Source organism: Canis lupus, chromosome 14 (genome assembly GCF_003254725.2).
Source record: "Canis lupus dingo isolate Sandy chromosome 14, ASM325472v2, whole genome shotgun sequence".
In the NCBI taxonomy this organism is placed as follows: Eukaryota; Metazoa; Chordata; class Mammalia; order Carnivora; family Canidae; genus Canis; species Canis lupus.
In genome coordinates, this window is record NC_064256.1 from 19,525,030 (window position 1) to 19,549,026 (window position 23,997).

A 23,997-nucleotide genomic window follows, 5' to 3' on the forward strand; every position below is an offset into this window, starting at 1 on the left:
GTGTCTCTCATGAATAAATAAATAAAATCTTTTAAAAATAAAATAAATATGAATATTCCTGGGGAGCTTAAGGGAACATATTTGCATGAAGTGATTGGTTAGGAAAGACCTGGACAGCCTGAGGAAAGGAGTTGCTAAACTGTTATAAGAATTATGTTTTGTGCTTTTGCTCATTGTCTAAAAAAAAAATGATGGATTATATTCACTATTCTCTTGTTAATACCTTGATATAATGTTAGCATCTGATCAGAGTCAGATGTTAATATGGCGTGGGCAGAAGGCCCAGGCTTGATCTTTCCCCCCTCCCCCCCAGGCTTGATCTGATTAAGGTAACTAACTTTTTCTTTTTAGTGCCCAAGGATTAAATGGTCCCTAATTAACTCTTATTTTTTCAGCAAATATCTATTAACTATATACTCTGGGACAGGATAGGCTGATGAATAAGACAGGCAGGTTTTCAACTGTACCTTGGAGAGAGCAACAAATGATGCAAGAATTCATGACAGGTGTATTGTGGAGAAGTAACATTTCATCTCACAAGTGAAGGTCAAATGAGATTTAGCAGGTCTGAAGCAGGATACAATGTCTGAGGAAGGACTGTCTCCGGCAGAGTAGAAGGTACTATGAGAGCCTAGAAGTGAAAGAGTACTTTGGTGATATGGAACCAGGGAAAGAAGTTCACCATAGCTAAGAGATGATGCTGGGGAGACCAGGAGCTCAATTAAGGTGACATCAAGAACCATCAAAGAATTTTAATCTGGGAGGTGACTTGATTAGATTTGCCTTCCTTAAGATCATTCTAGTCACTGTTTGGAGAATGACACATGGAACAACTGGTCTAGATGTACAGAAACCAATCAGAAATCTGTTGGCATTGTGAGCGAGACAGAGAGAGAGATTAAACTAGGAGAGTGGCTATGGAAAAGGAGGAGGATATCATGTCTGGGAGAGGGAAAATGCCCTGTTACCTGCCTGAGGAGGTTGCATTTCATACCAGTTTGGCCAAGACTGCTGTTTTGGCTTGTAGCCTATGGGTTCCGTGAGAATGCACGGTAGTTCCAATGTGTCTCACAACTAAAGATCAGTGAGTCCCCGGTCGATTTCTCCATAAAACTCAGAGGGGGACTCTGATTTCTGGCAGATGCCCAATAGACTGGCCATGATCCAGTCCTTTCACCCCTTACAGCACAGCAGTTCTGGCAAGCCTACAGCTCCCATCTCATCTTTTTCCAGACAACTCTTAGAATCAGGAAATGTTGAATTAGGGAAAACTAGGGTGTCTGTGCGTTAGCCCCAGGCCTTCCTTTACCTAGGAGTTCTATCATTTCTTTCCCATATGGCCTTATCCTTCTTTGCAATAGTACAGAGGCAGGTAGCAAGTCTACTGGCTAAGCAGAAGACCAGCTGGGAAACAAAATTTAAGTGCAGTGCAGCCGTCTTCAGGAACAGTGAGTTTCCCAAAAGGGAACTCTTTCTCTCCCCCACAGAAGTCCTTTCCTACAGATTGGGGGTACCAGGGAGTTGTATTTATAAGGTTTATTTTCTGCAGAAAGTTGTTTGGTCTCAGCAATGGTTGTTTCCTTGCATTCAGAATTTTGGGCACCTGGTACCATTCCTGCACAGATGTGGGATTGGCTACTCGGAGCAAAAATTAAAATTCCATTCAACCTCTTGTTATAATAACTCAAATTTTTTATTATAAAATTCTTTTTTATAGACTAAAAAGTCCTGAATATGGGAATATAAAATTGTAGCAGTACACTTTAAAAAAAATGGCAGGGCGGGTTAGCTATCTACCTTCTGAGAGCATTTAATTGAGCTATACAGTCTTAAGTATTGAAATGCTTATGCTTTTACGTGTATACTTAGTCAGCAGTGACTATTATAAGTACTTTATTTATTTATTTATTTATTTATTTAAATTTTTATTCAAATTCAATTTAGTTAACATATAGTATATGATTGGTTTCAGGGGTAGAATTTAGTAATCCATCAGTTGCATATAACACCCAGTGCTCATTACATCAAGTGTCCTCCTTAATGCCCATCACCCAATTATCACATCCCCCAACCACCACCCTCCAGCAACCCTCAGTTTGTTCCCTATAGTTAAGAGTCTCTTACGGTCTGCCTCCTTCCCTATTTTTATCTTATTTTATTTTTCCTTCCCTTCCCCTATGTTCATCTGTTTAGTTTCTTAAATTCCACATATGAGTGAGATCATATGGTATTTGCCTTTTTCTGACTGACTTATTTCGCTTAGCATAATAGTAGTTTATATATATATGTATATATGTATATATACATATACATATATAGGATTGGCAAAGAAGAGGCATAACTAACTATAAGAATGGCATTTAGGATATGATCAGGCCAAAAAAAAAAAAAAAAAAAAGAATTGACTTGTGTGGCTGTGTCAACTCCAAATCACTAACCTCATTTTTTTTATTAAGAGTTGATCTATAGACCAGATCAGCCTGTCAAAAAAATAAATTTTAAGGCGATTTTTGAATCCACTGAACATGAAGTTCCAAAACTTTCCACCAGTCAAAGGTGATATCTCACCCTAGTGGATGTTGATTTCTCAATACAATTAAAGCTGCTGCTTCTGGCTGTATTTCTGAGGTCACCATGCTTACGTGGCTGATTAGATTCCACTCCTGAGAACAGATACTAAACACATTCTCAATGACAGCAATTGCTTTAAACTCCTTAAAGCCTTCAAAATAGAGAAAGTTTAATTTAGAACTCTTAGTTAAAATAATTAGCAATTAAGACTCCAGGAAATTACATTTAAATCACTCCCATAGCATCCTTGAAAACTTCCACACCAATTCAGAAGTTCCCATATGATAAAAGAATAGATTGTTCATCGTTAAAGTTTTTGAATTTCCTTTTTCTCCACCTTTTTATTAAATCTAACCTGCCTTAAACATAACTCTAATGAGCATTAAGTGGTTAGGTGTGGTTCCAGGATCGCTGAACTGGTGAAGAGGCACACCCACTGTGGCATTTCCTTTGGCAGTTTGATGAATAATGACTCCATTTCAACTTCATCCTAAAATAAGAATCTACCCCATCACTGATCCAAAGATTTTAAAACATCCTGCTTCGTTACATAAAACAAACAAACAAACAAACAAACAAACACCTTGGGTTTTCTAAACAGCTGTATGTTTACTGGCTAATATTAGTGTAGCAAAGAGGAAACAAAAACGTACACTCTACACAGTTTCACAAGACACATTGTAGGAGGAAAAGTGACTTAAGAAGGATCAACAGTATCCTACATCCCTTGGGGTATGCATTCCTGGAGAGGTGGACCTCTAATTCCTGGCGGAGGGGGTCTCATTCTTGGAGGGGCATGCCTATTGGCATCCTTTGAGTAAGGGGACACAACTGGGAGGTTCATGGGTGGTCTCCTACCAGGTGGAGGAGTCATAATGCCTGGACTGGTATTGCCCAGCCCACAGGACTGGGTGGGGTCCCTCCTCCCGGTGGGTATTGAGTTGAGGCTCCAGCAATGCTGGCAGTAGCAGCAACCGCAGCAGCTACTGCCTCTTCTGTGTGGGGTCATTACCTATTGGGGTGGCCCTCCCACCCCTTGGACAAGGCCTGCTAATCCAGCAGGAACTTGGGGAGTTGGACAGTCAGCTGGCACCCCTCTTCCAGCTGCCCTGCCAATGCTAGGGCCTCCTGCAACTCCAGTAAAGCCAGTATTTTTGGGGGTGGTCTTGTAAACTCCACCTGCCTCCAAGAAGCACTTCTTTCATCAACTGGAACTTAAAAGGTGATTCTGGGAACTGCCCTTGTGAACTTGTGACAATGCTCAGTCTTTAATTCTACTCCACCTTCGTCTGTCCATTCTTTTTTTTTTTTTTTAAGATCTTATTTATTTATTCATGAGAGACACACAGAGAGAGGCAGAGACATAGGCAGAAGGAGAAGCAGTGTCCCTATGGGGAACCTGATGCGGGACTTGATCCCAGGACTCCAGAATCACAACCTGAGCCAAAGACAGACGCTCAACCACTGAGCCACCTAGGTGCCCTCCTCTGTCCATTCCTTCCCCTCTTTAGGGTCCATTATTCCCAAGCGTATGGTGCCCCATGCATCCTTCTGAAGGAACAAGGATCCTCTCCTAAGGCAGTCCTTTCAACAGTCTAGCCCAATCCCGGATCATTTTTTCAACAAAACTACATGCCCTGTGTCCCAGAATCTTTCAGGAAGCCAGCCATTTGACATGCTTATTTTAAAATGTATTTCTACTAAGGCTTTCATGAACAACAGTGGCATATCTTTCTCAGAAAACATTTGCTGCTAAATTTCAGCCTTTAATACCTTAATCTGAAACAGTGACACTCTGGCAAAGACAGAGGAAGAGATACTGTGACACTGAGGAGCCCTTTGGCTCTTCCTCAGTTCATATATTCCACCTACCACTTAGTTTTATAACTGACTTCACTCTCATATTTCATAAAATTACAAAACCTTAGAGCTGGAAAGGATTTAGAGGTAAGTCAACACTTCTACTGCAAAGATAAAGAAACTAAAGCACAGAAAAGTTAAGAAAACCATCCCGCAGTTACTGAACAGAGAGAGAAGCCAGGACTCCTGGCTCCAGTTCTGACACTTGTCCCCTTATCTCTTAGACTCTGTTAATGAGCTTTCCAGAAAAATATACGTGCACTGCTAATTCTTTCTATCTGTGATTTCCAGTGGGATGAGGTGAGATGGGGTTGGAAAGAGCATATATAAGTGTTTCCAAAAGGCATGTTCAGATTTAAGAAGCAAAAAAATATTAGAATATACTTCCAAATTGGGGAAATGAAAATGCAATTGCTTTGATAGCAAGAATTACCAGTAGTAACTTGTAACACGATACCGGCAGGTAGCAATTCCATCCTGTCCATGTCAGTGATTCTCAAAGACTGATGGTGGGGGGAGGCCCTGGGGGCACATCAGGCCCTCCGCAGGAAGAACGAGGCACCTAGCTTTATCTGAAATATGGAAGATATTTTGGCTATTTATCTTTTGAAAATGTTGGTTCCGGTTATGAAATGTTTCAAAGATAAAAAAAAAATACAGAAAAAGCATAACTTCACATTCCTCCCCACCGTGTTTATAACACATTGTTCTATCACATCTGCTTAATACATCTCTTTATTGTTTAACCTTTTGAAAGAAGTAATATGTACAGACTCAGATAAAAATCCAGCAACAGTGTGCCTTCCTTTCCTTCTTTCTGAGCAACAAGCACCCTGATCAAGTATGTAAATATTTTTGCCTTCTCTTTTACCACATATGCATGGATGCATAAATAATGTATATTATTGTTTGATATATTTTTAAATTTTATTCAAAAGATACTACTAGTGCCTATATTTTTTGCAACTTGTTTTTCTCGTTACATATACTATTCATGAGGGTTTTTTCATATCGATATATGTAGATCTAGTTAATTCATTTGACTTGCTGTATAAGTAAACCCAACTTACCTGCCCAGTCCCTTGCTAAGAGACACTTACATTGTTTTGACTGTGTTGTGAACAGTGCTACAATGAAAATCTTGACATATGGCCCCTTGTGCACGTGTGAAAGTTTTTCTAAGATGTATAACTAGAGATAGAATTTTAAGATATGTGTTTCCATGCATCCTAATTAATGAAATATTGAAAGCAATGTTTGAAATATTGAATATTGCTTTCAATATTTCATTAATGGTTGTGCCAATTTGTTCTACTGGTAACATTCCCTGAGTCCTATTTCCCCACATCCTCATCAACATTTCCTGATATCACACTTGTCTTTCTTATCTGTTGAGGATGAAATGGTTTCTCTTATTATTTTGATTTGCATTCCCTGTATAACAACAAAGTTGGGTGTATGTTCATATATGTATGAAATACTTCAGTCTCCCCTTCTGTGAACTGCTTTTTAATATCCTTTATCGATTTTCTAAAATGTTGTTTTTCTTTTCCTTACTGATTTATAGAAGACTTTCTGTATTCTGAATACTATTCCTCTGGCACTTATATAGATGGAAAATATCTTTTCTCAGAGTCAATTGTTCTGTTTTACTTTGTTTTATGCTCTTGTTATGGTATATTTTGTGCATGCACAGTTTTTAATTTAATGAAGTCAAATTGATCAGCATTTTCTTTCATTTTGCTTTTTTTTGTTTTTTTTTTTTTAGGTAATACCTCTCACTTGAAGTCATATAATATTATCCGTATTCTTTCTTGGATTTTTTTTTAAAGATTTTATTTATTTATTCATGAGATACAGAGAAAGAGGCAGAGACACAGGCAGAGGGAGAAGCAAGCTCCCCGCAGGAGCCTGATGTGGGACTCTATCCCGGACCCGGGGATCACACCCTGAGTCAGAGGCAGATGCTCAACCGCTGAGCCACCAAGGCATCCCTCTTTCTTGAAATTTTTAAATTTTCAAGTTTTACACTTAGTATTCAATCCATCTGCAGTTTGTTTTTGTGTATGGTAATAAGTAAGAGTCTGCCATTCTCTTCTCTATGGATTAGCCTGATGTCATAGCACCAGTTGCCGACCAGACCAACTTTCCCTCATGCATTTGTAAGGCCACTCCACTTTACACAAAGTTCCTACATAGAGATGGGTCTGTCTTTGGGTTCTCTGTTCTCTTCTGTTGACCTTTCTGTCTCTCCCCATGTCAATAACACTGCCTTACTTAATATGATTATATCAAAGTTTACTCCTCGTGGAATCTGTCTCCGCTTTTTATTCTCCTTCTTTTCTTCCTGAGCCTTATTCTTCATCTCTTTCCAAAAAATTATTTTAGTTCATCCTTAGTGCTTTTTACTTTTGTATGACATTTAGGTCATCTTATACAGTCCTGTGAAATTAAATTTACCTTGTAAATTAATTAGAAAATTGCCATCCTTTTAATACTAAGTCTTCCAGGGGATCCCTGGGTGGCTCAGCGGTTTGGCGCCTGCCTTTGGCCCAGGGCGGGATCCTGGAGTCCGGGGATCGATTCCCGCGTCGGGCTCCCGGTGCATGGAGCCTGCTTCTCCCTCTGCCTGTGTCTCTGCCTCTCTCTCTCTCTCTCTGTCTCTCTCTCTCTCTCTCTCTGTCTATCATGGATAAATAAATAAATCTTTAAAAAAAAAAAGTCTTCCAATCTTTGGACATGCCTTCTCCCCATGTATTTAACTCTTTAGGTCCTTCATAGAATTTTGTGACTATCTTCATAAAGTATCACACTTCTTTTGTTATATTTACCTTTAGGTACATTTGCTACATTTTATGGAGGATATTAAGATACACTACTGATTTTGTACATTGGTCTTGCATCTGGAGATCTAGCTGAACTATTATTGGTACTAATAGTTTATAGATTTTCCTACATTTTTCTATGAGACCATCATATCATCAGCCATGTCTTATTTTTCTTTCTGATTTGTTCACATTTTAAAAGTTTTAATTAATTAATTTCTCTTGCTGCACTAGCTAAAATCTGCAGTTCAAAATTAAAATGAAGTTGTGATTGCAAGCATCATTTACAAGGGATTTAAATGGAGCCTCTAATGTTTCCCCATTGAATATGATTTTGCTGTTAAGATTTTGGTTGATATTCTGAAGCAGATTAAGGAATTCTTCTCCTGTTCTAATTTTAGCATAAACATGTGGGTTGCTCTTCTTTTGTTGCTACCCTGAATGGGTGTTGAATTTTATCAAATCACTTTTTTAATCTATTGGGATAATTATGTTTTCATCTTCAATTTCTTTATAGAATGAATAAAATTAGTAGATTTGTTTAATTTAAACCCTCTTGGTATTTCTAAAAAGAAACCCACTTGGTCATGCTATAAATTTTAATACACTGTTGGATTTGTTTTATGAGTATTTTATTTATGATTTTGCATCATTGTCATAAATGATATTAACCAACAGTATTCCTTTGTGGTACTACAGTTCTGACAAGTTGGAGTTTCAGATTTTCCTGCACTCAAGAAATGAATGCGTAAAGTATTTTCTTCTTTCTACTCTGGAAGAGTTTTATGAAAAAATAATTACTTATCTTTCTTAAATGTGGAGAACTTGGCTTTAAAACCCTCTGAATGACTTCATTTGGATTTATTTGTAACTACTGATTCAATTTCTTTTTTTTTGATTCAATTTCTTTAACAGTTATAAAATTATTCATCTTTTTTGTAGTCATTTGGTAAATTTGGTAATTTTTCTAAAAAGTTTTATTTTTTGACTAAAGCTTTCAAATTTATCTCCATACAGTTTCTGAATACATACGTACACATACATACACACATTCGATCTGCAATTGTCCTTTTTATTCCAAATATGATTTATCTGTTTATAAACACTCTTTATTTCTTTATTACTGTTGATCAAAATCTTCCTAATTTGGTTCTTTGCCGCTCTTTGGCTTTATCAGCAATACTGTTTCCTTATTTTTTTTTCCTTTCCCCCATTTTCTTCATTATTCACTGCATTTTACTCATTTGGGGGACAAATTATATACAAATTTCTAGGCTTGGAGTTTCCCAAACAGAATTTTGTAAAGTCATATCTAAGCTCCAGTGAAGCAAAGGCAAGGGCTTGTGATTTCCAGGGGAGATGTCTTCATTTTCACTCAGCTTCTGCATTTTCTTGTTATCTCTCCATGCTGCCTGGGTGAGTTTTTTTAAGGCCACCTTTTCATTTTTCCAAGGCACTGGACTTTAGGCAGCATTCTCAGTGTTACCTTCCCTTCCTTGTCTGGACCCAAGGCCCTCTCTCCTGACTCCAGCTAGGTGTTAGAACCCAAACATGGGGATTCCCAGGGCCTCGTAGGCCCCTCCCTGAGGCAGGATTAGCCTCCTTCAGTTGCCATTCAAATTTCTAGTTCTTTCTTCAGTTGTAACTCATGGGGGGAGAATTCCACTTCTGTTTTGGGGGTTCAGATATCCAATAATTTTGTTGTCATTATTTTATCTCTTCCCGTTTTCTAACTGTTTAACTCAAGGGAGTATGTCTGTTACCCTAGTTGACCAGCTTATTGAAACAGGAAGTTTTCAATTTACATTTTAAGACCATGAATTCAATATTTAAAGAACTCATGCTTCCGTTTTTCTGTTAGATTGTATTAATAAGTGCTACCATCTATAGAACATGCAATGTGGGTGCAAGATGCTTCATCTTGATCGTTATATTTACTTTTTGAAACAACTGTTTTACAGGTGAAAGAGCTGAGGATTGGGATTGTTAAATCATTTCACCCAAGTTCACACAGTTATTCAACTCACATCTGTCTGACCTCAAAAGAGATGTAACTGATTCTCAAGCCCCTGGGTTTTTCTCCCCCCTTGGGTTGCTTTTTTTTTAGCTCTTCTGTTGTTAAGCATCACCCCTTCCTTATACAAACCTGCTAGTTCCAGGGATTTCAGTAAAAATCTGAAGGGCAGGAAAAACTCTTTCTGATTTTTGCCTTAAAGTGCCTCCTAGACACTCCCTTTATCCCCTAAAATTTAATAACTATGTTTAAATAATAATAATTTATAATCATTAATATTATAATTTAAGGAGCGGATGAAGGAAAGAGAAGCATGGATTTCAACAACATCAAGTGGATCATTTTTGAAGGTGAATTCCAAGCATGCAAATTTATTTCAAACCTTCCCTGAGGATTGAGTGCAAAGCAGCTGGCTGGTACTTTTAAGCCGCTCACAGTTCGGCACAGTGGCTCCTAATGCTGGCAGAGCTCCTGTGTCACCAGGATCTGCAGAGCGTGGCAAGCCAAATGAAAGAGGAAGTTTGCAATTAATTAAAAATAAATGAAAACAAAAATCTTCCCCCAGTGGCTCGCTTCTCATCTTGGTTGTAATCCACAGTCAACATGTGGAGGCCACGTGGGGCATTTACCAAATGGAAAAGGTATAGGACTGTGTCGAAGAAACCACAGACTGCCGCTCTGGACCACACTAATAATTCTTTTAAATCCTCTCATTCCACCTCGTCAGGAGACACAGCAGCATTTTAAATCTGACTGACCCATATAAATTACCTTTCTACTCATCCGGCTGTGAAATTAACAGTCGAGGAAGACCGGTCCTGTCAAGCTTGCTGTGCTGAGCTGCTGAAGGGTTCAGAATAAATGGGGGGTGGGGACAAGAGACCTTGCGCCTGAAGGAAACCAGGAGCCCGGCTGCACCACTCTTCTGGAGCCCGGCACCCGCAGGGGAAGGGGGTGCGCCCCGAAGGCGCATGTTGGGGGCCACCTGCTGCGCCCAGACACAGGAGGCTGGGAGCCTGGGGCCCGGGGCAGAAGTGGCTGGGACAGAGCCCACAGCTCTCGAAAAGGTTAAGCCCTTGGGACCTGAAAAACAACCCCAGAAGTACTCTCCGTTCTGAGTGTCCCCTAAACTCGCTAGAGTCCGGGAATAGGACACTTCAACTTTCTTGGTCGTGGTTTCCTAAATATTTATGTAATGCTATTTCTAGATGTTAATTGAAAGGGGGGGGGAGAAGAAGCCTGGGTGGCTGAGTGGTTGAGCATCTTCCTTCAGCCCAGGGCGTGATCCCGAGGTCCAGGGATCGAGTCCCCCGTCGGGCTCCCTGCATGGAGCCTGCTTCTCCCTCTGTCTGTGTTTCTCTGCCTCTCTCTCTCTTTCTCTGTGTCTCTCATGAATAAATAAATAAAATCTTAAAAAAAAAAAAGAAAAGAAAAGAAAAAGAAGCTGCCTCCTAATGAAGCTTCATCAGTAAATCATCCTAGAATTTTGTGTTGTTTGCAGATGTCATTGACAAGAGGTAGAGTGAACCTTTTACTCTTAAACTCCCATAACTTATCCCATAGCCCCACCAATCTCCAAAATGACAATGTCAATAATATTTTTCCTCTATCCTTACATGTGGAGAGCTAGTCTGATTTAAGAAGCATTTGGACTTATCTTCTGTTCGACATGAGAAAAAGACCAGTTTTGTCATCAAATTCTTTCATATTAGAAGATGAAAGACAACAGAGTGGGAAGACCACCTTGCCAGTTCTCCACTGTGGGCACGCACCTGTGCACACATGCCCGCACACAGAGATGTGAACAGAAGTCGAGGCTGATGTAAATGTAGCAGCACCTATGCACGCTGTGGCCTGCGGTCTGTATGAGTTGGCCACATGTCAGCATGGAAATAAGTAGGCAAAGAATAGCTTTGATAGTACTGTGCCAGTATACCAGAGAAGCACAGGCAAGACAATCAGTTGGTCATTGCTATCAACCATTTATTAATAGTATTGGTATGAAGGATGACGTTGGTGACCTTTCATTTATCATCTGATGTTTTCCCCAAAAAGATTTGGGACGGATTTTATTATCCCTCTTTCAGAGAGGGGACACTTTGGCTCAGTAACGTCAGGTAATAGTGAAGACCACAACTAATAAGACAGAATTGGAATTAAAACCAAAGTCTGACTCTAAAACATCACAAAGACTTTCAACTCCAGAGTCCATTGTAACTTGGAAAGAAGAGAGAAGACCAATACTGAAATGGTAATACTACTGATAATCAGGCATTGAAGTCCTTCCTTCTCTTTCCCCAAACCCCAACTTCTAAAAGAGAAAACAAAATTAAGAACATTCTAGAATGAATGACTTCTGCTCAGACTACTAGAACTGAAAAACCTTGAAGATCATTGCCCATATTCCTCTTTCAAATAGAGAAAACTGAGGCCCAAAGAGCTGCTTATAAATGGTCTCAGTCTCTCATGGCAGAACTAGGGCTAGAAATAGTACACATTCCCAGACCAATGCTCTTAATTTCATACCAAAAAAATGAAAGCATTTTTTCATTTTTCACCTGGTTCCATGGTCCTCACTCCAGAAAGTCTTAGAATAATTTGGAGAATGGCAAAGTTCTCTTTCTTTGTACACCCAGAGCATGAATTTACAGTTAGTGCTTTCCCCCAGGACAGAGAAAATCAAAGCTATTACATGAGAAGATGTGTCACTTTTCAGAGCAGGCTATATTTTGACATCAATATTTTTTTTTTTTTCATCCTTAGCTCTCTGACAAGGAAAGTTTTGAATGAGGTCAGTGGTGTTAATTTTACTTCAATTTACCTTCCCAAGTGAGTTAGTCTGTAGAGTTTCTATTTTGGTAATTTTGAGTTTTAGCAGTTAAGTTGTACTCTGATATTCTGTATTCCATGAAATTAAACACTAGATGGAATACATTTGAGACATGAAGAAGTCTCCAAAGAAGAAATTCATAATCTTCAAGCTAGAGAAGATTTGATTTATAAGAAAGTTAAACAACAGCAACAAAAAACCCAAGTAAAATAAATAGGGATGACAGGAGCAACTCTGCCTGTATGGCTACATATGAATAAATAGGCTAACATTCATATTAGAAATTTACTTCTACTTTGAAAATGTAATTGAAATTGATCCATCTTTATTTGAGTTTCTAAGCAAAGTTAAGAAAAAGGAGTTTCTAAAAGTAATTTTTCTGGGCCAGTTTCTCACTTCCAAATGCATCCTTCTTTATTCTTTGCTCTGTCTGCAAAAAGTGGGGCTGGAGGTCTGCAAAATGTATTTCTTCTTGGCCAGTTGGCTTCCTCCCCTTCCCCGGAGAAGGGGAGCCGTTATTTCCTCTTCCTGTTGGGTTCAGTCTCAGACTTCCTCTGGCACTCTCAGAACCAGGGTTATTACCTTCTCCTCGGGGATAAGGCCACGAGGCAGGCAGTTCCCCAAACTCAAGCGCTGAGCCCCAGCTTAACAGAGGCCCTCCTCCAAGCTGCAGGGAGGCCAGCACCAGTGGGCATCACTGCCTTCCCAGTTGTCTGATCACCAGCGTCACAGGGCTCTTTCGAGCCAATGAGGTGTAGCAGCAGCCTAGCGTCTCTCTTCAGAAGTCTGAGGTCTACTCCTTGAAGTTCCTCTTCAGGCTCCTGAGAAACCAGGAGTCCAGACAGCATCTTCTCTTCAATCCCAGCTCCCAAACACTGGATTCCCCTGAGGGTACCAGCCCTAGAATGATAGCTGCATCCTGCTGTCATTACCTCAGTGTGTTTGCTTTTTGCTTTTTGTAATCCTCCAACTCCGGTTTAACCAGTTCCCTGTATTAAATTATCTGTGAAATACCTTAGCCTGGGGCCCCTGGATGGCTCAGTGGGTTAAATGTCTGCCTTCAGCTTAGGTCATGATCCCAGAGTCCTAGAATCCAGCCCCACATCTGCTCCCTGCTTAATGGGGAGCCTGCTTCTCCCTTTTTCTCTCCCTCTGCCTCTCCTTCTGCTTAGGCTCATGTGGTCTCTCTCTCAAATAAATAAATAAAATCTTAAAAAAAGAAAGAAAGAAAAGGAAGGAAGGAAAGAAGGAAGGAAGGAAGGAAGGAAGGAAGGAAGGAAGGAAGGAAGGAAGGAAGGAAGGAAGGAAGGAAGGAAGGGAAGGAAGGCCTTACTGTGTTTTTGGTTTTCCTAACTATACCCTGACATCAAAGTAAAAATGAGAGCACGTGTGGAGAAATAGGTAAAGTTGGTGGCCTAAAGAAACTGGAATGAGGAAAACTAAAGCACAAAGCTTATGACTATTACTTTAAGTCTAATGAGAAAATGAGGGAAGAAATATCTCATTTTCTTAAATGCAACTGTCTTGAGTCTTCCAAGAGCTACCATGTGGTAGAGAGTCTATACTACTAGTAGTTACCAAGAGGGTAGAACTAAGCGGTCCAGAACATGACAGCATGGCAAAGCCGAACTTCATTTTCCGTGGCAAAGAACTTTCTTACAATTAGCAGAATCCTTCGCTAGGATGGTTAGTGAAAAAGGACTATTGTAGAAGAGATTCGATTTAGTATTCTGCAAATACCAAGATTCAATGCTTCTAGCAACAGCTGGCAATAAATAGAAAGGTAAAAGAGAGCTGTGCATTGGAGCATCCTCATGCTAGGTTTAATCTTAGAGTCCAGAAGCAACAGAGACCAACCCCATTGCCTGTGAGATCAAATTGATTACCCAGAAATTGATCTCTAAAATGCCTGGAAAAAAGATACAAGTTATAATTGACTAATGTAGTGGCCTCCTAGGTGATATGCCAAAAGCAACGTGAGAAGTAAGTAATTTTAAGAATTAATTAATGCAGGGTTGAGGCACCAACTGTTTCCATAGTGGAGTGTCATCAGGGAGGTGAACTAGCCAATATGTGATATCAAAGACTCTGGAAACTGGAAGCACAATTCTTTAAAAAATATTCTCCTAATATTCTAGTCTAACACCATTCTGAGATTTCTTTGCTCGATATTGCATTTATGTAAACTTCCAGTCTGGAATATCCAAAGGTAGCTGAGGGAGACTAACTCTCTGATCAAGTTTATAATAGAACAGAAAAGTGAAAATGGAAATACAGAGACCTTTTAGTCAGCAGGTATTCCTGCATGCTGCTCCTTTTCTGTTTGTTAATATTTTATTTAAATTCAATTTAATTAACATATAGTGTATTATTAGTTTCAGGGGTAGAATTTAGTTATTTATCAGTTGCATATAACCCCCAGTGCAAATTCCATCAAGTGCCCTCCTTAATGTCCATCACCCAGTTACTCCCTCCCCCCACCTCCCCTCCGAGCAACCCTCAGTTTGTTTCCTAGAGTTCTTTTATGGCTTGCCTCCCTCTCTGTTTCCATCTTATTTTATTTTTCCCTTCCTTCCCCTATGTCCATCTGTTTTGTTTCTTAAATTCCACATATGAGTGAGATCATATGGTATTTGCCTTTCTCTGATTGACTTATTTTGCTTTAGCACAATACCCACTAGTTCCACCCCTGTCATTGTAAATGGCAAGATTTCATTCTTTATGATAGCTGAGTAACATTCCATTGTGTATATGTATACCACACTTACTTCTCATTTCCGTACATTTCTTCTCCCCAAATCCATGCAGTGTTCTGAATCTAACATTTAAGTCCTATGATACAAGTTTGATTGGCTTTTTCCTCTTAGCCCAGAAAATTCTCAGAGTATCCCAAGTAACAGTGGGCTTTCGAAGCAAAAGTAATTAGTTATAAAAGCCCCAATAACAGTATTTTCAATGTTTCAGGACTACCTGTATGTCATATGTTTGCCTCTTGGTAAGTTTCTGAATGTAGGTAATTAACACAGATACAAGGGGAAGGAAAAAGTCACACATCTTGCCTTCTTTCCATTTTGTCTTTCTCTTATCGTCCCCTTAAAGTCCTCTCTAAGTGCTGTGATTTTTAGAATATATGCTCATCATAGGCCTTTCATTTGATTTTGGGAAACATTTCTACCCCCTGAAAAACTCTTGGGAAGTTTCAGTTTTCACAGTCAGGAGCCAATGGGGGAAAAAAGTGTAATGGGAAACAGCTAAAGTTGAAAAACCCCAGAGCGTAAGGATAAAGCTCTGTGTGATTTTTGTTTTATTTTATTTATTTATTCATGAGGGACACACAGAGAGAAACAGAGATATAGACAGAGGGAGAAACAGGCTTCCTGTGGAGAGCCTGATGCAGGACTCGATCCCAGGACCCCGGGATCATGCCCTGAGCAGAAGGCAAACTCTCAACCACTGAGCCACCCAGGTGCCCTGCTCTGTGCAATTTTAACCATACTTTTCACCCAAAAAGTATTTACTAATGCAAATGTAACAAGACCCATCCCAAGAATCAGCATTATACTGTCACTTCTGAACAGCTGTTTCTTGACATATTGTGTGTTACAAAGAAGTCTCACAGCTTCTTCATCTTTGGGAAACAGATTCTTCTACATCTCTATAATTGCCTATGGTGGCTCTTTGAAGTTTTGTTTTGATTTGGTTTTGTTTTGCTTATTAACACAGTGGGCTTCAGGTTTGAGTTTCCCTTAAACTTGCCTAGAAAGCGTGAAAAAAAAAAAGCGACTTTTTAAAAAAAGATTTTATTTATTTATTTGACAGAGAAAGAGAAGGAGAGAGAACATAAGCAGGGGGAGCGGCAGAGAGAGAGGGAGAAGCAGGCTCTTCGTTTAGCAGGGAGCCCGATGCACGGCTCAATCCCTGGACCCAGGATCATGACCTGAGTGGAAGGCAGACGCTTGACCACCTAAGCCACCCAGGCGCCCTGAGAGCACCACATTCTGATTTGGGAGACCTCAGTCAAGAAGTCAAGTCTGCATACCAAAAGCAGAATATAGCTAAATGCAAAATGAGGGAATATAATCAGCACCTCCACAGATTTGTTATGAATATGCGTTGCTAGAGGGGCACCTGGGTGGTTCAGTTGGTTAAGTATCCATCTCTTGATTTTAGCACAGGTTGTGATCTCAGGGTCATGAGGTTTACCCCCATGTCAGACTCTGTTCTAGGCATGGAGCCTGCTTAAGATTCTCTCTCTCCCTCTATCTGCGCCCCTTCCTTTCCCCCACTCCACTCCCCCATCCCCATTTATGTGCTCTCTCTCAAAAAAAAGTGGGTTGCTAGTTACATCTCTTCATTTAAGCAAAAATGGAATCTTATATGAGTAGCCTATGAATTCAAAGCCAACCTAAACTGGAGGGCAGTTGTTGCTTTCCCTAAGAGTTGTTACTGACACATTAGGCTACCATGACCAGTCTGGAGACTCCTGTGTCCATGGACCTACACCTGATGTCCCACAAGGATGCAAGCTGAAAGCAATCATTAATGTTCTTAATCTGATAAGAAATACATTAGCCACATGTAAAGACAGTGGCACAGCATTCTTAGCTTTGATTCTGCAGAATGGAATTAAGTTTTAATCTTCACCTCTGTGAATCTTTCTCGTTCTTTGAGACTCAGCTCAAGTTCTACCTCCCCCAAACAAATCTTCTTAATTATACTCAATCAGTGTTCTCTTCATCCTCTGAAGTCTATAACATATAGTACTTGCCTGGGTTGGCAATTATCTTGTCAAAGACATATTGTCACCTCCTCAACCAGGTATTAAATTTCTTTATATCCTCTAAAATGCCTAGCACAGTGATAAAGACATAGTAAGAACTCAAAAATACTTACTGATTAGATAATCAATTGGTTGAAGGTTTTATCCAAAATCATTTTAAATATTTCTTCCAACCTCCAATCTTTCTTCTTTACAGAGATGATCTGGGTTTTTTCCTTTACCATTTTGGCTTTCCAATTTACTCATTAGTTGTACAAGATTTTACCTTGGTTTGTACATGTAGAGCAAGGATGATATTCAAAATATTTAAAATCATTATGTTGGGGTACAGACCAATCAGAATGAAGCAGTTTATCAGAGGCCACCTGTTGTGTCTGGCATTAACCCTTTAGTTGACGAATTACAGGCAGGGCTCAGCTGTGTAAGGGGATGGCCAAAATGGCCAGAACAATTGGAGGATAACTAGCAGGGCAAGGTCTCTTTACCAACAGATATGGAAAGTAGTTTAATAGTTTTTAATAGCTTAACAACTAGTATTGTTAGAATGGTGCAAACTAATAATTACCAACCTTGGCCTGGCCCTAAAATCTTCAAAAGCAACAATTGTAAGCAGGGAAAATAAACAACTATCAAGCAGAGTTTGCAGGGAATCCAGTCCAGTTTTTTTTTTTTTAAGATTTTATTTATTTATTCATGAGAGAAAGAGAGAGAGGCAGAGACACAGGCAGAAGGAGAAGCGGGCTCCATGCAGGGAGCCCCATGTGGGACTCGATCCTAGGTCTCCAGGATCACACCCTGGGCCAAAGGCAGCGCTAAACCGCTGAACCACATATAAGCCACCCTCTTATATGTGGAGGTTTAAAAAAAAAATAGAACTCTCCATCCTTTTGCCTAGCTTTGTGTAGCCAGAATTTATAGGTACTTTAGAATTAGTTGAAATCACCAGGACTTTGTTTCTAAACTACAGCTTGGAGTAATTTATTCTAGTATTACAGAATGGCACTTCGTTTTGAATATTAATATTTGTCATTTTCTATGCATTCACTGACCCTGCAAACATTATTATGAATAATTGTTATCTATGTGCACTCCGCCTTGTTTCAAGAAAAATGCTTAGGAAAATTCATAAAAAGATACCGTGCAGTAAGATAAAATATATTTGGTGTATGTGGGATGAACCAGATAAAAGTAAAAGGAGAAAAGATAGAATTAGGAGTGATGTTTGTATTCAAAGTACTTGCTATAAAGTCTGATACATTTGCAAAAAATGAGCTATGAATTTGGACTCTAATCTTTCTAGCAGATAAAATGCAGAAGGAAACATCAGTTATAAAATATACAGGGTCCATTGAGATAAAAACAAACCAATTGCTCAAAGAAACACACTGATTCATTCTCCTGAGACTGCTATCAATAATGAAGGTGTTTGCTTAAAATGGAATTCTTTTATACAACTGTTTTCTTTAATCAAAAGCTTGATATAAAGAGCTAATAAACCAAAACCCTTATTTTGCAGTTTTCCCACTTAAACTGAACTTAGTTTATTCAAGCCTCTCTTCTCCCAGCAAAGTTCCAAAAATGATCCAAATCCCTATTAGTAAATAAGCCAGTCTTACAATTTTGAATATTGGGCTAAGTAGTCCTATCCTATTAGAAATGTTTGTTCCCTCTGAACTGTCAAAACCTGAATGAAATAGACATAGATTTTATAACATATTTTTGGCCCTTTGATCTCCTAAAAGAAAACAGTAGTCAAATGTCAAGGACAAGCTCGGACCTTGTAAATATGCCATAGCATTGCCAACCTCAAGCCTAGAAACCCATTTTGAGCAATTACTAGTAGGCCTATTTAATTTGAAATTCAATTTATGAGGCTCTTCATTCTAAGCAACTCTGCCATGAGGGAGAGGCTTTTCTAGTATACATTTGGGATGTGTCCCTTTGTGTTTCTGAAGAAGAGATGTGTTTTAGAACTTTTTTGTGATAGATTGATGTAATTGGCTTCAGTGATTCAGAAACAGCATTCATTTCTAAGGCATTTATAGGAAATACATATTAATAAGCAAAGAGTCTCTCTCTCCCTCCATTTCCCAAGAGGTTTCTTGGAGGAAACTGGAAGGTATGATTTCTTTCAGTCATTCCATCATGCTCTCTTTTCACATCCAATATGCTAAATCACATAACTGCAAGGAGAAAAACAGGGGCAGGGTTGGAAAAGACATGGGCTTTGCGCAGCACCGTGATCACACCCTCCCTGAAGACTCAGTACCCTGAAACCAAAAGTCCAGTGACTGGCACTGCAATGCCTGGGAGGCACGCAATTAATGTGATGCGGTGCTGGTGAGTAAGAAAACGAAATGTGTGTCGTTTTGATCATTTTGCTATTGACCCGCCAAATCATCAAACCCTCTGAGGCTCAGTTGATTTTTATGGTTAACTTTCAGAATACATGATAAGGCTGAAGGAGCTAGCTTTCAACTTTTTCTAAAATTCAGAATGTATAATTAGTATTACCTTGCTTACTTTAATTGTTCTGAAACTATAGAGGACTTGAGGAACTATACAAAATTATTTGGTTTAATGAACTCGGTTTTCAACTTATCTAAGTCACTAATCTTATTTCCTTTAATAAGGGCATGAACAAAACTCCCCTGGCTCATTAATCCTGAAATCAGAAGTCAACTCCAAAGGGAAAAGTACTTAATATACTTAAAATGTTGAACATTTTTACAGGCCTTTCTCATACAAAGTCTTATTTAAACCTATCTTATGAGAAAGGTTTTTTGTTTTTTGTTTTAGCTTTGAGAGTTTTCCCTTAGCTTAGGTGCCCTCAGTGGGTATATAATAGAGTCTTAATAAGTATACTCATTGGCAGAAAAGGAAGAGAGGCATCTGGGTGGCTCAGTGGTTGAGCATCTGCCTTTGGCTCAGGTCATGATCCCGGGGTCCTGGGATCAAGCCCCATATCAGGCTCCCCACAGGGAGCCTGCTTCTCCCTCTGCCTGTGTCTCTACCCCTCTCTCTGTGTCTCCCATGAATAAATAAAATCATTAAAAAAAGGAGAGAGACAAAGGTTCATTTTACATATGAGAAAATTCAGAGGAGTTGGAGATTTGTCAAGGCATACTGGGCTGCAGGAATAACCCAGAGTCTTTAAATCCACCATCCTTTATTACTCAAAATGACTTTTGCTCTGCCTAGTATATAAAATAAAATTTTCCATTTTCTAGAAAATCATGATATTATTATCTGTGATCTCCAAATTGTTGTTCACTTATAACATTTGTATTCATTTCTCCACCAGTCTTTTTTTTTTTTAAGATTTTATTTATTCATTCACGAGAGTCACAGAGAGACAGAGAGGCAGAGACAGGCAGAAGAAGAAGCTGGCTCCCTGCAGGGAGCCTGATGTGGAACTCGAGCCCCGGGACTCCAGGATCACACCCTGAGCTGAGGCAGATGCTCAACCACTGAGACACCCAGGCGTCCCTCTTTACCAGTCTCTTTTTCTGATAATTTTTATTAGTATTCCACTCACTGTAATGAAACATGAACTCTAGCTGCAAACATTTCCCAAAATTACACCAACATTGTTGAGTGTTACTAGCAGCTTTAAGGCATGACTTTGGTATTTAACTTTTCATGCAAATTCTTAATTTGTTTCCAAGAGCAGAAATTTCTCATTCGCAACTCAAACCAAAGGGACATGATTCTTTACTTTTTTATTGTTGCCACTTTCTCCACATCACTCATTTTAGCTCATAAACAAATAACTGAATTTTTCATTCAAACCCCTTAGAAATATCAGAGTAAAAATAAGAATCCATCAAGGTGTAAGACATATACATGGAAGGTAATGTGGTTTCCTCAGGCATACAGTGAATAATAAATGTGCGCTCATACTATTTGTTTTATAGTGTTGAATGCAGAATCCCAGTGATGTAAATTGAACTGTGTTCCCTAAAAATTCATGTGTCCAAGCCCTAGCCCCCATTGTGGTGACATTTGAGGGTGGGGCCTTCGAGAGACAGTTAGATAAGGTCATGAGGGTCAGATCTTCATGATGCAATTAGTGGCTTTATGAGAAGAGAAAGATACTACTCTCTCTCCACCATGTGAGGACACAGGAAATAGGCTGCCACCTGCAAGCCAGGAATAGAACTCTTACCAGGATCCAACTGGCCGAACCTTGATCTTGGACTTTCCAGCCTCCAGAATCATGAGGAAATAAATGTCTGTTGCTTATGCCTTCCAGTCTATGGTATTTTGTTATAACAGCCATGCGCCAACAATTTTAATTTAAAATCTAAATTGTATTTAGTCCATTATTGATGAGATGATTAGGACTGTGTTTTATTTTTACATTTAGCAAATGTTTACTGGTCATTGTCATTATTAGTCTTTACCAGTGTCACAAGTAACATGTCAAGAGTCTCACCTCCTTTTTGTAAAGAAACTTGATGCAGACAGGGCTATTGAAATATCATGATACTATGCCAGATTAGCCACTCAGCCAACTACAGACTTCAACTTGGGGGTTAAAGTTTGTTTCTTTAGGCTCACTCAAACTCATCCTTTATGAGTCATAGATTTCTGGAAAGGCATTCAATGCTAAAGAAGCAGTGGTACAAATTGAATTACCCCTACCACCTTGACCTTGGACATTTTTCTATCAAACTTCCTGCAACATAGTATTATATTTTTACATATAAAATTCTCTCCCCCAGGCCCTAGAACATGTCTCATTTGTTGTTGTTTTTCTTTTTAGCACCTGACACAGAGGCTGACATAAACTGGACCTTCACAATTGTTTGGTGAGCAAATAAAAAATTGACTGAAAAGACTGAACATATGAATTCAACCTGATAAAGCGATTAAGAGTGTGGGCTTTGTGGTCAGGCAACACAGATTCAAATCCCAGTTAGGTCATATCCTAGTGAGTGACCACAATCTCACTGAAATTTCTTTTCCTTATCTGTAAAACGGGTTTGGTAACAGTATCTCACTGAGGTGAGGAAAGGATGAGGTAATGCACATAAAAGACGTGGCACAGTATTGGCATCAAAGATACTACTCCCGTGAGTTGCCCCACCTCTATCTATGTTGCCTCAACGCATTTCTTATCCCTCTTTACCCTGGCTTCCAGTGGAAGAAAGGGAGGTCATGAGGTTTACCTGAGAGGGGTAAAAAAAATTCAGAGAAGATAGTGAGTGTGAAAATACAATACAAATGCTAGGTACAAATGCTACTATTTCACTGTCCAAAACGTAGTCTCTTAGGAAAGCAGTAGTAACAAAGTAGAGTGAGCATCAGACTCAGATCTGAGAACCAGTTCTAATCTTGGTTTTACCATTCTAATCCTAGACGAAGCACATAAATTTCCTGGGCCTCTGTCATCTTTTCTTGAAAATAAGGTGGTAGCCTAGATCATTTTTCAAATCGATTCTGTGCCTAATATTGTATAAGTTATGTCACTGTTATTTATACATTCTGAATGTTTCTTTCTTGCCTGAGAATATGGATATGAAACATTGTTGTATATCTCAGAGGGAGATGAGTAGTCAACAGATGTTTTAGAGATGGGCAAACTGAAATTCTGTGTGACCAGTCCCCAGTCCAGCAAAGGTCAGTGGTGGAGGACCTAAGAAAAAGAGAGGCCTTAGAAAAAGAGAGGCCTAAGCCCATTTCATGAATATGCTCTTCCACTGATTTTCAACTAATTCTACATTTAAAATTCTCCTGGTTAAACAAGTTATGGTACCTGCATTGGAATACAATAGGCTCATTAAAATGATGTAGTAGAAAACTTTTAATTAGATATAAAGATACTGATGAAAACTGTTGCAAAATGAACATATTACATATCCATTATGGACACACACACAGGCACATGCACACTCAGTCCAGACATTAGTAATAATGGCATTTTCTGAGATAGAAGGACACAAAGACTCAATCAGGTAGAGGATATAGTAAGGAATTGAAAATACATTAAAAACTCTGAGGGTCAGGCTAACAGATTTAGGTAAGTGTGTCTCTACAGGTGCAGAGTTCCCTAATTCTTCTTGTTTGAAAGCTGTAAATGTGAGTTATTGCTTGCTCAACAATTTTCTGAGAAAACTAAGTGAGAAAATACATACTAATGCCTCCAGCCCAGTGCCTGTCCACACTAAGTGTTGAAGGAGAGCTAGTTCCCTTCCGCTCTCTGTCTGTGTGAGGCTCTACTTAGTAGGCCAAAAAAAAAAAAAAAAAAGGAATCCTGCATTCTTGCTCCATAATTTAATCTCTTTTCTCAAAATGGCTTTCTGAAGAAGACTTCCAGATAAATCCACTTACCTTCTGATGGTAGAGGCTAAAAATAGAAAACAATAATTTATTACTCCATGCCTATCTAACTCTGTTTTGGTTTAACAATACAAATATACTATCTGGACACATTTTGGGAGAAAGAGTGTATGAGATATGAAGGAAAGCACTGCTTTTTAGCTGTGCCTATAATAGGTTTACTCAATATATTAATTTTATAACTCACTTTTTCATCTATATTTCTTGAAGTCATTAAGCATTTTTATGAGTCCACTGATAATCTACTTCTTATTGCTAAACTGTATTTCTAACACTTCCCCCTTACCCATACACACACTTAGTCTTCAGTCCTTCTATACTTTGTTTTTATTTTTCTTTCTTTTTAATTTTTTAACTGATCTCTCACTCTCTTTTTTAAAGACTTTATTTACTTATTCATGAGAGACACAGAGAATCAGAGACATAGGCAGAGGGAGAAGCAGGTTCCCCACAGGAAGCCTGATGTGGGACTTGATCCCAGGACCCTGGGATCACAACCTGCACCAAAGGGAGATATGCTCAACCACTGAGCCAACGAGGTGTCCCTTAACTGATCTCTTAATAAAAAATTAAAGTTTCAGAGATAGAGTAAATTTTAAAGGTAAGCAAATTGAAATGGACAAAGTGGTTAAATATACCATTGTACATAAAAACATGAGAAGCCTTTTGTTAATTTCATTGTCTTAGTTACTTTATTTATCTGGGGTAGTAGGTTCCTGTTTTCTTTCTCAGGAAACTACTATTCCTTCTGCCAAGACAGCCAATCAGTTCT

The 23,997-nt window shown here is 39.0% G+C and overlaps 1 long non-coding RNA gene across 1 annotated transcript in view; it reads left to right on the forward strand.

Annotated features, from left to right (window-relative positions):
- LOC112674910 (uncharacterized) overlaps positions 1–21,721 on the forward strand; it is a 28,053-nt gene extending 6,332 nt beyond the window's left edge. The window contains exon 3 of the long non-coding RNA XR_003145658.3: positions 21,649–21,721. This is a non-coding gene — a long non-coding RNA (uncharacterized LOC112674910). The remainder of the gene's footprint in view (positions 1–21,648) is intronic.
- Positions 21,722–23,997: the final 2,276 nt, after the last annotated feature.